The sequence below is a fragment of the Boleophthalmus pectinirostris genome, unplaced genomic scaffold, assembly GCF_026225935.1.
Source record: "Boleophthalmus pectinirostris isolate CB_2022bp ecotype Guang Dong unplaced genomic scaffold, ASM2622593v1 HiC_scaffold_6, whole genome shotgun sequence".
Lineage (NCBI taxonomy): Eukaryota > Metazoa > Chordata > Actinopteri > Gobiiformes > Gobiidae > Boleophthalmus > Boleophthalmus pectinirostris.
This window is the reverse complement of record NW_026571447.1, coordinates 37911300-37924867: the sequence shown is the minus strand read 5'-3', so window position 1 is coordinate 37924867 and position 13568 is coordinate 37911300. Positions and strand designations below refer to the sequence as shown.

The window sequence follows — 13568 nt, the reverse complement described above, 5'->3', positions numbered from 1 at the left end:
TGGACAAACCTCTGAAAAAGTCTTTGTTAGAAACGTCCCATTCAATGACAGGTTCCATCATTGAAGCCAAACCCAGTGAGTTTAAATGAGGAAACACATCTGAGTGAACGCTCAGCCTCCTCAGAGGGTTCTCGTCCAAATCCAGTTCTGTGAGGTTCATGAAGAGAAATGGGGACTTGTCAGGTTCAAACACAGTTATATTGTTTCCCACAAGAATTAAGGTTTTTAATGATGGAAATGGCAAATTATAGTACTCAAATGAAGTGAGGTTGTTATAAGCCAAATATAATATCTCTAGTAATGGACAGTGCATCAGTATGTTAGCAATGTCACTACTGACCAGATAGTTAAATGCCAAACGCAAAGTGTGCAGTTTATGTAAAGGCTTGAATGCAAACTTTGAAATGGAAATTATTTGATTTTCATCTATTAAAAGATCTGACAGGTTGGACAGTCCCGTGAACATGTTGTCATTCAGGTTTCTGAGATTGTTGAAAGCTAAAGTCAACTGTGTTAAAGCTGATAAGTCTGAAAAGGCTCCATCTTCAATGTGTGAGATCTTGTTGAAGTCCAGGTTTAATATCTCAAGTTTGTAGAATCCAGTTAAATCTGTCCGTCTGATGCTCTGTATTTTATTCATTTGTAAATTTATACCTGTGGCAGATTTGGGTATGTCAGTGGGAATATTGGGAAGTTCTTTTGAAGAGCACACAAATCGACTTTGATCCTTCAAATCTGTGGAGCATTTCTTAAATGAATAAAGACGTGAGGGATGAGGAAGAAGCAGCAGAAACAGGAGTGAGAAAAGAGAACGGCTCTGAGGTTTCATCTGGACTCTGGCTCCTGTTAATCACAAAAAATTTAGTTCAGAATACATCGCTTTAGTTGTACTCTCTAGCTCCTACAGTTCCTGAAAGCAGATGTACCCAATTCTTAAACTGTGAGAGGAAGTCTGTATTTAAATATATTAGTAGTAGTTCGTAGCTCTTAAACTTAGAACGCAGAAGCTCACACATCACAATATGTACTTCTCAAAAAATTAAAGGAACACACATCTGATCTCAATGTATAAACAATATGTTATATATCTATACAAATATGGACAGGGCAATGTCTTAGGAACAAAAGGATGCCACCACTTTTATTGTAAATAACATTTTCAGCCTACAGAGAGCTTAATTTTATAGACACCCTGAAAATCTAAATGAAATAATGATGTGGCAGGCTAGTCCCTTCTACCAGAATTTAATTTCAGCAAATCAAAATGCTTCTCAGTCTCTTGTGTTGCCCTCATGGGCTTTTACGCATTTTTGACAAAGTCGTGAGATGGTCCTAATGAAACAATAGATGGTTTCTTGTGCGATGTCCTCCCAGACCATTGAGCTCCAGTCGAGTCAGGTGATCGTGAGGGCCATTCAGTTCTATCAGCCACTTCATCCTCCAGGTACTGCCTGCAGAATTGAGGCCAAGCAATGTCGTGCATCAGGAGAAACCTGGGACCTACTATTTCATCCTGATACCTAATGGCAGTCACACTGCTGTTTTCTAGCCGGTAGAGGTCTGTGTGTCCCTCCATGGATATGTCTCCCCAGACCATCACTGACCCATCACTAAACCGCTCATGCTGAACCATGTTGCAGGCAGCAGAGCGATCTCCTTGTCTTCTCCAGACTCTTTCACATTTATCACAGGTGCTCAGGGTGAACCTTCTCTCGTCTGTGAAAAGCACAGGGCACCAGTGCCGGACTTGCCAGTTCTGGTCTGAAGTCTGTTTCTGATTGTTTGGGCAGAGACATTCACTCCAGTGTCTGGAGGTTATTCTGCAGGGCACAGGCCTGTTCCTCTTTGCACAAAGGAGCAGATATGGGTCCTGCTGGTGGGTTCAGGATCTTCCACAGCCCTGTGCAGCTCTCCTGGAATAACTGCCTGACTCCTGAAATCTCCTCCATGAGATTGTGCTTTGAAACACATTAAATCTCCTGTGACGGCACGTCCTGATGTGCCATCCTGGAGATGTTGGCCAATCTGTGCAGCTTCTTTAGGGTTAGTGAACGGCCTCATATTCCCAGTTGTAATAATCACTGTAGCCAAAGCAGCACTAGAGGAAAAGCAGCCAAAAAACACCAAGAGGGAGAAACTTGAAATGACCTCCACATGCAAAACCAGTCCTGTTTTAGGGCCTGTCTCATTGTTGCCTCTACTGCACCTGTTGTTCATTTCCATTAAAGAGGAGGCTTCCTTTTGTTCCTAAGACATTGACCTGTCCAGATTTGTATAGATATTCAACATTTCTTTTTTTGTTTGTTTTTGTTTTGTTTTCACATTGAGATCTGATGTGTTTTCAGAGTGTTCCTTTAACATTTGATCAGTATATTATAATAACAAAGAGAAAAAATTGATAATATGGATTTCTGCAATTTTGTCAGAATATCATTTATTCAATATCTCATGCCCCAATACAAAATAACAGCGCTCTGTGTTTGATGTCTGCTTAATTCTTTGAGACGTCCGATCACCTTAAAAAAACATCCTGCAGTCAAACATCAGACTCCTGTTTTCCATTAAAGAGGAGGCTTCCTTTTGTTGCTGAAACATTGCCCTGTCCAGATTTGTATAGATTTTCAACATTTCTTTTGCTTTTCACATTGAGATCTGATGTATTTTCAGAGTGTTCCTTTAACTTTTTGAGCAGTATATAAGATAAAAATGTAAATGTTAATAATAAATTCAAAATAAGAAGTAAAAATAGCAAGAGACTGAAGTCAAATAAGGCATGATTATAAAATGTACAATGTACAAGTAAAAATGTTAAGTAACACAAATGTTTGTCAGCTATATACAGGAAGTTGTAAGGAGGAACAGTACAAAGATGAAATGATGATTGACAGAACATCTGTCACATAAGGGTGAGTTGTTGTACAGTTGTAGGGAGTATTATCTGTTACATAAGGGTGATTTGTACAGTTGTAGGGAGTATTATTACATTGCATAAGGGTGAGTATGGCATGAATGTCGTCCTGTATCTCTCACTGTTTGAGCAGAGCTCTCACAAACCCTTTGGCTCATGTGCATATTTAAAATATATTTTCAGCTTCTTAAAAATAAAAAAATAGTATTTACATTTTGAAGCTGCAGTAAAATTGCCCCTAGGAGATAAAATAAAATAAAAAATCTTATTGATCACCCTGCCACCCAATGTTGCCTCAGTCTGTGTGACGCCCCAGATGAAGCATTTGGTTAAATTGGCTATAATGTGGATTTCTGTAATTTTGTCAGAATATCATTTATTCAATATATTCAATAATGTCCGATCACCTTAAAAAAACATCCTGCAGTCAAACATCAGACTCCTGTTTTCAGAAATTTGGTTCATGTAGAACCAATGACAGAAACAACAGATAAAATGACATTTCCTTCCAGCTGTTTAATTAAGGCTATAATACAACTTTTGTTTCAATTAATCCAGTTCCCATTTGTGCAAACCTCGACAATAATCATTTCTTTTCTATGAAAAGATTCATTTATTACGATAAACTTAAATTACAACTCACCACAGCTTCTCGACAGCATTTCGACTGAGGGGAGGTGGGTGTCACTCGTCCTCTTTTATGTGCTTGAGTAAAGATGAGAAAGAGGAAACAGAGCTGTAGCTCAAATGTGACATGCAAATAAAATGAGAACTATAAATAATTCATTTCTCATGTTTTCAAGCAAATTATAACTCAAAATCTAGAATTGATCACTGGTTAATTTCAAACAATTTAATTTATTCTGACTTTAGCTGCAATATTTCTGCAGCCCCTTTAACTGATTACAGTGGAATATATCTTCACATTTAATCTAAGAGCAGACCCTGTTCAAACTAATATTGGCAATTCAACTCAAGCTTCCTTAAAAATGAAGATTACTACCAACATATTAAAACCTTAATTAATGATATTAAATGCAATGAGGAATTTTCAACCCCAGTAAGAAAATGGGAATTTAAAGTCCATGAATTTTCAATCCGTTACAGTAAAAAAAAGAAAAGGGACCTTGAACAAAAAGAACATGACATTATTAACCAACTGAATTTCTATTTTAACAAACCCACTCAGAGTGAAGAAGATAAACAAACCATTTTACATTTTCAATCCTCTTTAGATCAATTGTATATTCATAAAGTTCAAAGAGCATTTCTTAGATCTAGGGCAAAGTGGATAGAAGGAGAGAAGAACTCTACTTTTGGACTACTTTTATGGTCTAGAATAAAGACATCAAGGAAAAATACAATATAAAATCCTTATTAATGACCAAGAAATTACTAATGAAAAAACAATGTCCTTAGACATTGTTTTTTTTTTTTGTAGTAATGTCCTTCTTTAAATTTTATAGGCAACTTTTCACCTCTAAATTTTCTAAAATTGACTGTGAAGCCTTTCTTAAAGTGGTTTCACATAACATTCCAAAAATAAATGAGGACTATAAATAAACCTGTGATAGTCCTCTCTCTATTGTTGAACTTGATGCCATAATTGGCAAACTATTCCAAAAAAGCCCCAGGGTCAGATGGTCTCACTGGAAACTTCTATAATTTTTGGGGAAGGCATAAATCAGTTACTTTACTTTGTAATCTTAGAACAGAATAGAGACCTGTTCAGTTCCAATTACTATGAGGCATGGGGTTATAATCTCTATTCCAAAACTTAATAAAGATTCTAGAATCATAGAAAATAGAAGACCTGCTTCACTCAGGAATTCTGACTACAAGCTCCTAACATTTTTGCCTCTCGTCTACAGTCAGGGCTTTCAAATATTGTTGCGGAGACTTAACCTGTTTTTTTAAAGGGAAGATCTATCAATAATAATATAAAACAGGTTATGGACCTAATTGAAGACTATGGGTTTATTTTCTTTTCGGCCTTCGATTCGGAACACCCATTTATCATATCTGCACTTGAGCATTTTGGGTTTGGTATCGAATTTAGAAATTAAATTTGTGGATTATACAAAAACATAAACAGCTTTGTTCTTCTATCAAAGAGCTCTGCTCAGAGCTTCAACGCAGAGGTTGGCATTCCTCAGGGCTGCCCAATTTCACCGTATCTCTTCATCTTGGTCACAGAATTATTAGCCATCTATATTAAAAACTGTAATGATATCCAAAAATTAAATGTCCTGGGCAATAAAATTGTTATCAGTCAGTTAGCAGATGATACAACTTAATTTTTAAAAATGAGCATCAAATTCAGAAATCTATTGACAAAATTGCAAAATTCTCCAAAGTCTCAGGATTATTTTTTAATTTGAAAAAAAAAAAGTGAACTTTTCTCTCCATGACACTCAGCTAAAAGAAATTTGCCACATTCCTATCAAGACTGAAATAAAATATTTAGGTATTCAGCTCTGTAAAGAACAAACAGTAAGCGAGTTGGTCAATATAGAAAGCAAGCATAAAGAATTTAAGTCAAAACTGAATATTAGGCTCCAAAGAGATCTATCATTATTAGGCCGTATTTATTTGACCAAAATGGAAAGTTTGTCAAGATGTATTCACCCACTTGATTAAAATGCCATTTCAAGCAATTTAATCAAATCTATAAATCAAATTAATCTAAATTTCATGTGGAGAAATAGACCCCATTATATGAAGAAAAGTCATTTGGTGAAAGAAACAAGTGAAGGTGGCCTAAATGTAATTGATTTAGAATGTCTCAACGCAGCCCTAAAAAATCAATTGGTTTAAATCTTGGATCAAACACCATAATTCCTTATGGTACTGTAACACAAACTTTATTTTTAACAAATTGGGTGGACTAAACCTTCTACTTGTTTGTAACTTTGATATCAATGAGCTTCCTGAGTGTTTATCAGAGTTCCATAAGCAAATTTTACTGTACTGGAAAATGTTATATGTTCATAACTACTCTCCACACCCCACAATAATATGGAATAACCAATATATTCTACATCATTACAAATCACTGTTTTACAAAGACTGGTTTGAAAGAAATATTTTGTCTATAGCAAACTAAATTTACTAAATTACAGTCAGTTCTGTGCAAAACATGATTTTAATTCATCATATTTGGACTTCATGCATTTACGTAATGCACTGCCTAAAGAGTTTGTTTTTCTTTCAAGGAATATTTTGCCGAACCAAACCCACTTATACCTGCCTCATTGTACAAGGAGTGTCAATAACAGACAGAAAATAAAATAATTATTTCATTAGAAATCAACAGAAACAGAAACTAACAGAACATTTTTTCCCTGGTTTACAAAATAAAAATGATATCTATGATAAATTTGATAAAGAAGCAATAATAAAACTAAGAACAATATACTTGGCCTTTTCTGTCGCTCCTAAAGTAAAGGAAACACATTACAAAATTATGAATGAATAACATATATCCATCTCAAGAATTACTTCAATTGCGCTTTAAAATTCAAGAAAACATTTGCACCTTTTGCGAAAAGGAGATTGAAAGCACCGATCATCTTTTTTTTCTTTTTTGATACAATCCAACCCTTTTGGTCTGAAATGCAACAGTGGATGAATTCCATATTTCCTTCCTTACCAGTCTTGTTAAATAGAGATGTTATCATTTTTGGTGTACTACTTCAAAATAAAAAAGAACACTGTGTAAACTAAATATTATGTCTTGCCAAATTTTACATCCCCAAATGTAAAATTGAGAAGTGTCCCCCTAACTTTGCTTGTTTTAAAAATGAACTCAAATTTATATATAAAAGCTCTGAAATATATGAATGGACCTAAAGCTCAAAAAGTGTGTTCTACATGTGTGAAATTCCCCTGGACTCTATGGACTCTGGCTAAATGAACTCTACTCCCCTTGCTATTATCTTTTTCTCTTCCTAAATGCACTTTAAAAAAAAAAATGTTTTATTACTGTTGTATTGTATTGTTACTATACATGTAACTGCTGACAACACACAGCCATGTTTGTTGTATCACGTTTCTGCACGCAGTTGTGTGTAATTAATAATGTACCTGTTGGATTCACCGTGTATGTGAACGCAGATCAACAGCAAGCCCAACTTGGTTTTCACGAGCCAGAAAACTGAGTGTCTTGCTCCTTTAATACAGTCTTCTAGACAGCTTACAATACATGCATCATGAATTTCCGGTCATCGCGCAATACATACTGGGAAGGATCCTCTGAAAAAGTGAGCATCAAACTGTCATGTTTGATTTCCCAGTGGGATGCGTCTATTGTCAAAGTCGAAATTTTCAAGTCTTTTGAACCATATCGCTTTTGTTTCTGGTTCTGATTTTGTCATATTTTAGTTTTGGGATTCAGACATTGTAATTGTTTAGTTGTTGGATCCTAACAGTGGAAAACGGCTCGAGAAATGGGCTTCGGAAGTTTGCAAACTCCATAACTGCAAAAGGGAATCAGATCTGTGTGACTGCAAACTTCCATTCAAAATGAAATTGAATAGAAAAATAGTGAAAGGTGAAGGCGATGGGCAGTATTGATCCACAGGAAGGACCAAAAAGGAAACATTTGGCTGCCTAAAAAATCATCAGTTTGCAGCAAACATTTTGTATGTGGAGTGCCGACAAAGCAAAATCCTGATTCCTCACTCAACCTCAGTTACGAATTTAAAAAGTCAACGCCAAAGTGAAAGGCACCAACTGTTCACCAAGAAACAACTTCCACTGCAAAGAGACCAAGACGTGATGTTGCTGTAAAACCACAAGAACAAGAAAGTGTGAGCTCAGTTTGTTTGTCTTCTGTATCTCTTGCTTAACAAACGGGATTTTGCTTTGTTGTCACTCCACATACAAAATGTTTGCTGCAAACTCGGGATGATTTCTTAGGCAGCCAAAGGTTTCCTTTTTGGTCCTTCCTGTGGATCACTCCTGCACATCACCTTCACCTTTCACTATTTTTCAGTTCAGTTGGGAAGAGAAATAGTTGCAGTCACACAGATCTGATTCCCTTTTGCATTTATGGAGTTCGCAAACTTCCGAAGTCCATTTCTCGAGCTGTTTTCCGCTGTTAGGACATCCAGCAACCACACAATTACGATGTCCGAATCCCATAACTAAAATATGACACTATCAGAACCAGAAACAAAAGCGATGTTGGTGCCATTTTCTATGCTGCTATTTAGACTCAAATTCAGTTCAGATTCAGTTCAGATTCTGATTAATATAATAATTTATTTTATAATTTATTTTATATGTAGTGGTTGCATGTTATAGCATATTTAGGATTACATTACAGTACTATATTTGATCATTTATATTTAATGTTATTTTAATTTAGTTTGAATTAGTTCAGATTAATTAGTTTAGAATTTCCAGATGTACAGCCAATAGGAGCGGGCGCTTTGAGCTCGCACAAAAACCATTACTCTGTTTTTGCTTGTGTGAGAATTTCAGTAAAAGAGGAGGTGAACACAGTTTTCTACCGTCGTTAAAACCTAAACACGAGTAGATTTGTGCTTTCCATCTGAAAGTGGTCAATTTCATGAATACGAAAAGTAGAACTCAGAGAACACAAGAAGGGAAATTTAGCCACTACAAGTGAAATGGTTCAAAGACTTGAAAAGATCGACTTTGTCAATAGACACATTTCACTGGGAAAACAAACATGGCGGTTTGATGCTCACTTTTTCGAAGGATCCTTCCCAGTATGCATTGTGCTATGACCGGAAGTCCGAAATTCATGATGCATCTATTCTTTACAATTGTGGTGTGAAAAGCTCGAGTGAAACTGGAAAACAAACATAAAAAAAAAAAAAGTACATTAGCTTTGTAATAATAAAAACAGAAATGCATCAGAAAATCACTAGCACCACAAACTGCTACTTTAACAATTCATTACATTTTTGCGAAATGTTCATATGGTAATTATGTTGTTATTACACGTGAATAGAGGTAATGCTACGCTAACCCAAGATCATGGGCTACGTCTAATTCCTGATAATAACATGTAAAAACAATCTCTACAACAGATCTTATAAAACTTCTTTAAGTCACTAAACACATATTAAAATTACAGCCATTGTTTTTCGTAGGTGTAGATAAGATTTAAAACACAGGAGGAGCAGTTTGGATTTCAACAAACAGGTTTTCTGTAACGTTTTTTCATCCAACCGATTCCTTCTTCTGTTACCCATAGTGCATTGTGACCACTTTCTGGGGCTTTCAAAATAAGATGCAAGTAAATCAAAACTAGTGAATAAATTATTTTTTAACAAAATTGCCGATTTTTAGCATGAAATTATAACAGATGAATTATAACATATATTATCAAATTATTATGAACCGTTTTAACCTTTTACTGAAATAAACTTTTACTGTGGGCAGAACAAATAATAACAACAACAATAGTTATGATTTCATGAATGAAATGGAATGACAACACCTTTATTTAGTCAAATCACTGTTTAAATTCTTTATGTGTAAATTGTCTTTGCATTTGGTTTGGAGTCACTGACAGTTCATGACATAAGTAAAGGGATTCTGTTTTAGAGCTCACGCTACTTCCTGTATATTCTAGCCTTTTGTTTTCAATTTTCCTTCACAAACTGCCACTTAACTGATGTATAAGTGTGATAAATATTGACCACAGGTACTAATCATCAAACCATCAACCCAAAACATGCTACACAGGTCCCCAGGAAGAACAGTGAAAGTTTACGGTCAATTAAATACAATCAATCAATGAACCAGGGACGACAGGTGGAAATTAGCTCTGGTACAACAACCTGGTACAAAGCATCTCTACTGTTAAGGCTAATGTCAAAATTGTGCATTGTCCCTGTCTCATTAAATAAATAAAATATATATTAAAAATATATATAATAATAATATATATATATATATATATATATATATATATATATATATATATATATATATATATATATATACATACATACATACATATATAAATAATGACGTCATTGTTATTAAAAGCCCGTGTTGCATGCTGGGAAATATTTTGGTCGGAGACAAGAAACACGGTAGTGGTCAAACACAGTGCGTAACCTCGCGTATTTATCCCCGATAATGGTACATTTCTGCTGCATTATCGGATGCACAAATAGAAGCACGGAAGAAGGAAAATGTCTTTCGTATTCTGAGTGAAAAGAACCGCTAACGGTGAATTAAACGGCTTTCAAACATCCGCAGAGCAAACGTAGAAGATCCTAACAAACCGTGGACTCCAACAAGTTCAACAACACATCGAGACTCTTGGAGGTTTTCATCTTTTCTGCTGTGAATGGCCCAGGAGTTTCCACCAAGTCATTGTGGATATCGCCCAAGTGAATATTTGTCCAGGTAGTTGGTGATTCTGACCAGAAATTTGGTTTGGTCCAGGCTTTTGTCGGGGTTGAAAAGGGTGATTTGGCTCCATCGATGCTTATGACCAATTTCTGGTCAAATCGTCTTGGGTCCTCTGCCGTTAGAGTGGATAAATAACCAGGATCAACATGCTTTCTCGCTCCGTTTGTCATGTTGAATTAGTGTTTATTGCTGCCGAACAAAATAATTCCCAGCATGCAACGCGCGCTTTTGTCAACAATGAAACTCGCCTATAAGTCAACATTAGACAAACACATGAATCTGTCAAATGCACTTTAAGTTTATTTTGTCTTCTGGCTTGCAGCTAGCAGCCAAATCATGTCAACAAGGCAAATACATCTCCTACTTATTGTGTTTAAAAGTCCTGTATTATGCAAATACATTATGCATCTTGGAATGTTGTTATCTTATCGAACACACACCTGGAGTTGTGTTTTGTTTCATTCACACATGTTTAAGTGATCCTTTATTAACAGTCTGTTTACGTCTCCAAAGCTCAAAATGCTCTGTTCCACATTGTGATGACTTTTGTCCAGTTGGCAGAATTTGAGTTTTTTTCTTTTCTTATTCAGTAGAGATTGGCCATTTCAGGGTTCAAATAATCAAAATGATTTTTTACTGAAGGTGTATAAAGATTAAAACACCTGTATTACTACATGACATCACAAGGTGGAACAGAGCGTTTACCCTTTGAGAGAACCTAAATAAGCAGCAGTTGTGTGAAAAAACAACAACAAAAAACAACAACTCCGGGTTTGTTTTCAATGAGGAAACAGCATTATAACCAAAATTGTAAACAGTTGATTTCAGGTCATTTAGAATCTCAAAAGGCAATATTATTTTAATCTGAGAACATACCACAATGAACGGTTCTCTTCTAAACTGCATGTTCAATTCAATTCAACTCAAGTTTATTTATACAGCACATTTAAAGCAACTTCAGCTGACCAAAGTGCTTCACATAAAAGTCAACAAAAACAGATACATATACATATACAGAGTTACAGATAACACAATACAGTGAGAATTGAAGTCTGATTGACATTTGATTGACAGTCTGAGAGAGGACACAGGCCTTCTCTGTGTTCTTCAGCTCAGTGTGGTCCAAAGAGGAACTGAGAGTACGGCCTCACAGTTAATCTGAGATACTGTGTGTTTAGGTTCAGATCAAGTGAACCACAACAGTCACCTCTCACTGCATTCAGCACACAGATACTCCTACAAGACATGGAATCAATTTCTCTGAAAGCTTGTCCACTTTTTCACCTGGGATATAGTATAGTGGCATAATGGAACAATAAAAAGGTTATTATTTATACTGTTAACCTTCTGACATTATAAGAATACAGCTATTATTTATCTATGTTTGTATTTATTTGATTATTTTAGGATTATGAGCTCCAAACAAAAACAAACAGCCAAGTGAGTGCAGTTAAATGTGTGTGATCAAAGCCTGACAGGGACAGTTTCACACAGGACAGATTTTTTCTCATTGAACATCTTACATTTAAATCCTCAGAGCATCTAAATCATAGTTTTGTAAAAATTTAGCCTAGCCACACTAATGGTGCATTCGTGTATCATCTGACTCGGAGGTCCGAGGATGTTGCCTAGAGACACGCACTGACACGCCCCTTTTCCTCGGACGGAGAAACTCAGAACTTGGAAGAGCTCAGAGGAGAACGAGCAAAGATTCTGAGATAGAATCCAAGACACTGCACCCAGTGTCACGTGTATGAACTGTTTTCATTGTGTTTGGACGATTTGATGGTTTAAATGACAATTTTAATCACTGGTATTACTGCAGTACTTTACTGTATCTATATTACTGCAGTACTTTACTGTATCTATATTACTGCAAGTACTTTTACTGTATCTGTATTACTGCATTATTACTGCAGTACTTATCTTACACCAGTATCTTCATAATAGCATATCAGTAGCTATTAGCTTAGTACTGCAGTACTTTACTGTATCTATATTACTGCAGTACTTTACTGTATCTATATATTACTGCAGTACTTTACTGTATCTGTATTACTGCAGTACTTTACTGTATCTGTATTACTGCAGTACTTTACTTTATCTGTATTACTGCAATACTTTACTGCATCTGTATTACTGCAGTACTTTACTGTACTGTATCTGTATTTACTGCATACTGCAATTATGCATATTACTGCAGTATTACTGCAATCTGCGTATTACTTACTTTACTGCATCTGTATTACTTCAGTACTTTCCTGTATTGGAGGTCGGTGTTGCCCATGTTTTTAGCATTTCCTGCTAATGTGCAAAAATGATTGACCATCAACACCAACGCTTTCACTTCAATAATACACTGAATTATTCTTTTTATACTGAATTCTATCTTGTGGTTGTGTAGTTGAAGCACAGACTTATTTTGGAGCGTCTGGTACAGCTTTTCTTTTTTTTTCACGAAACATAATAAAATGGTTGAAGCGCGGAAGTGACGTCGTATCCGAGATCTGAGTGGGAGACAAATGAATAAACGAATGCAGCATAAGAACGTGTTAGCTCAACTCTACCTGCCATCGTTCTGATTGGACAGAACTGATCGTGCAGTTCATTAATACAGAAGAAAAAAAATTGGCGTCATGAAGCTTTGTCCTTAGAAACCACGAACAATGTCATTGTCGGTTCGTTCCAGATCTTATTAAACTTCTATGACTGTAGCCTGTTACCACCTAATAAACATTAGCGGTCAGTGGGTTGTGGCTGTCGGCAGGTTCGTTGTCACACTCTAACGCTCTCTGAAACCTTCTCCCAGAACAGGCCCCTGTGGTTCCGGGCCTGTGTCCAGCTCAGATATGTGCGGCTCTTCACCAGCTTCCTCATGCGGTAGAACGGACTCAGCTGATTGGACGAGATCTCCTCCAGAAACAGCAGGATCAGCACGTCCTTCTGCTCATCAAACAGACGGTAACTGCACACAAAAGAGACACGTGAGAATCCAAGGACTGAAATCAGGACTAAACCCTGGACTAAACCAGGATTAAACCAGTACTAAACAAGGACTAACAGGACTACCAGACTGGACCAGAATTAGAGCAGATCCAAACCAACATTCGACTTGGACTATTCCAGGACTCAACCAGGGCCGTTTCTGATCTAGTTCAGGTCCGTCCCTGGTCTTTTCCATGGTCTAGCCCAGGACAGATCAAGCTGCAGTGAGTCTGTACCTGGCCATCTGTATCTCCTGTGAGCACCACTCGCTCTG

At 36.3% G+C, this 13568-nt stretch overlaps 2 pseudogenes; both read right to left on the bottom strand.

The window, feature by feature from the left end:
* Window positions 1–7102, bottom strand: part of LOC129411821 (toll-like receptor 13) — a 13940-nt pseudogene extending 6838 nt beyond the window's left edge.
* Window positions 7103–13035: 5933 nt separating this feature from the next.
* Window positions 13036–13568, bottom strand: part of LOC129411820 (toll-like receptor 13) — a 3951-nt pseudogene continuing 3418 nt past the window's right edge.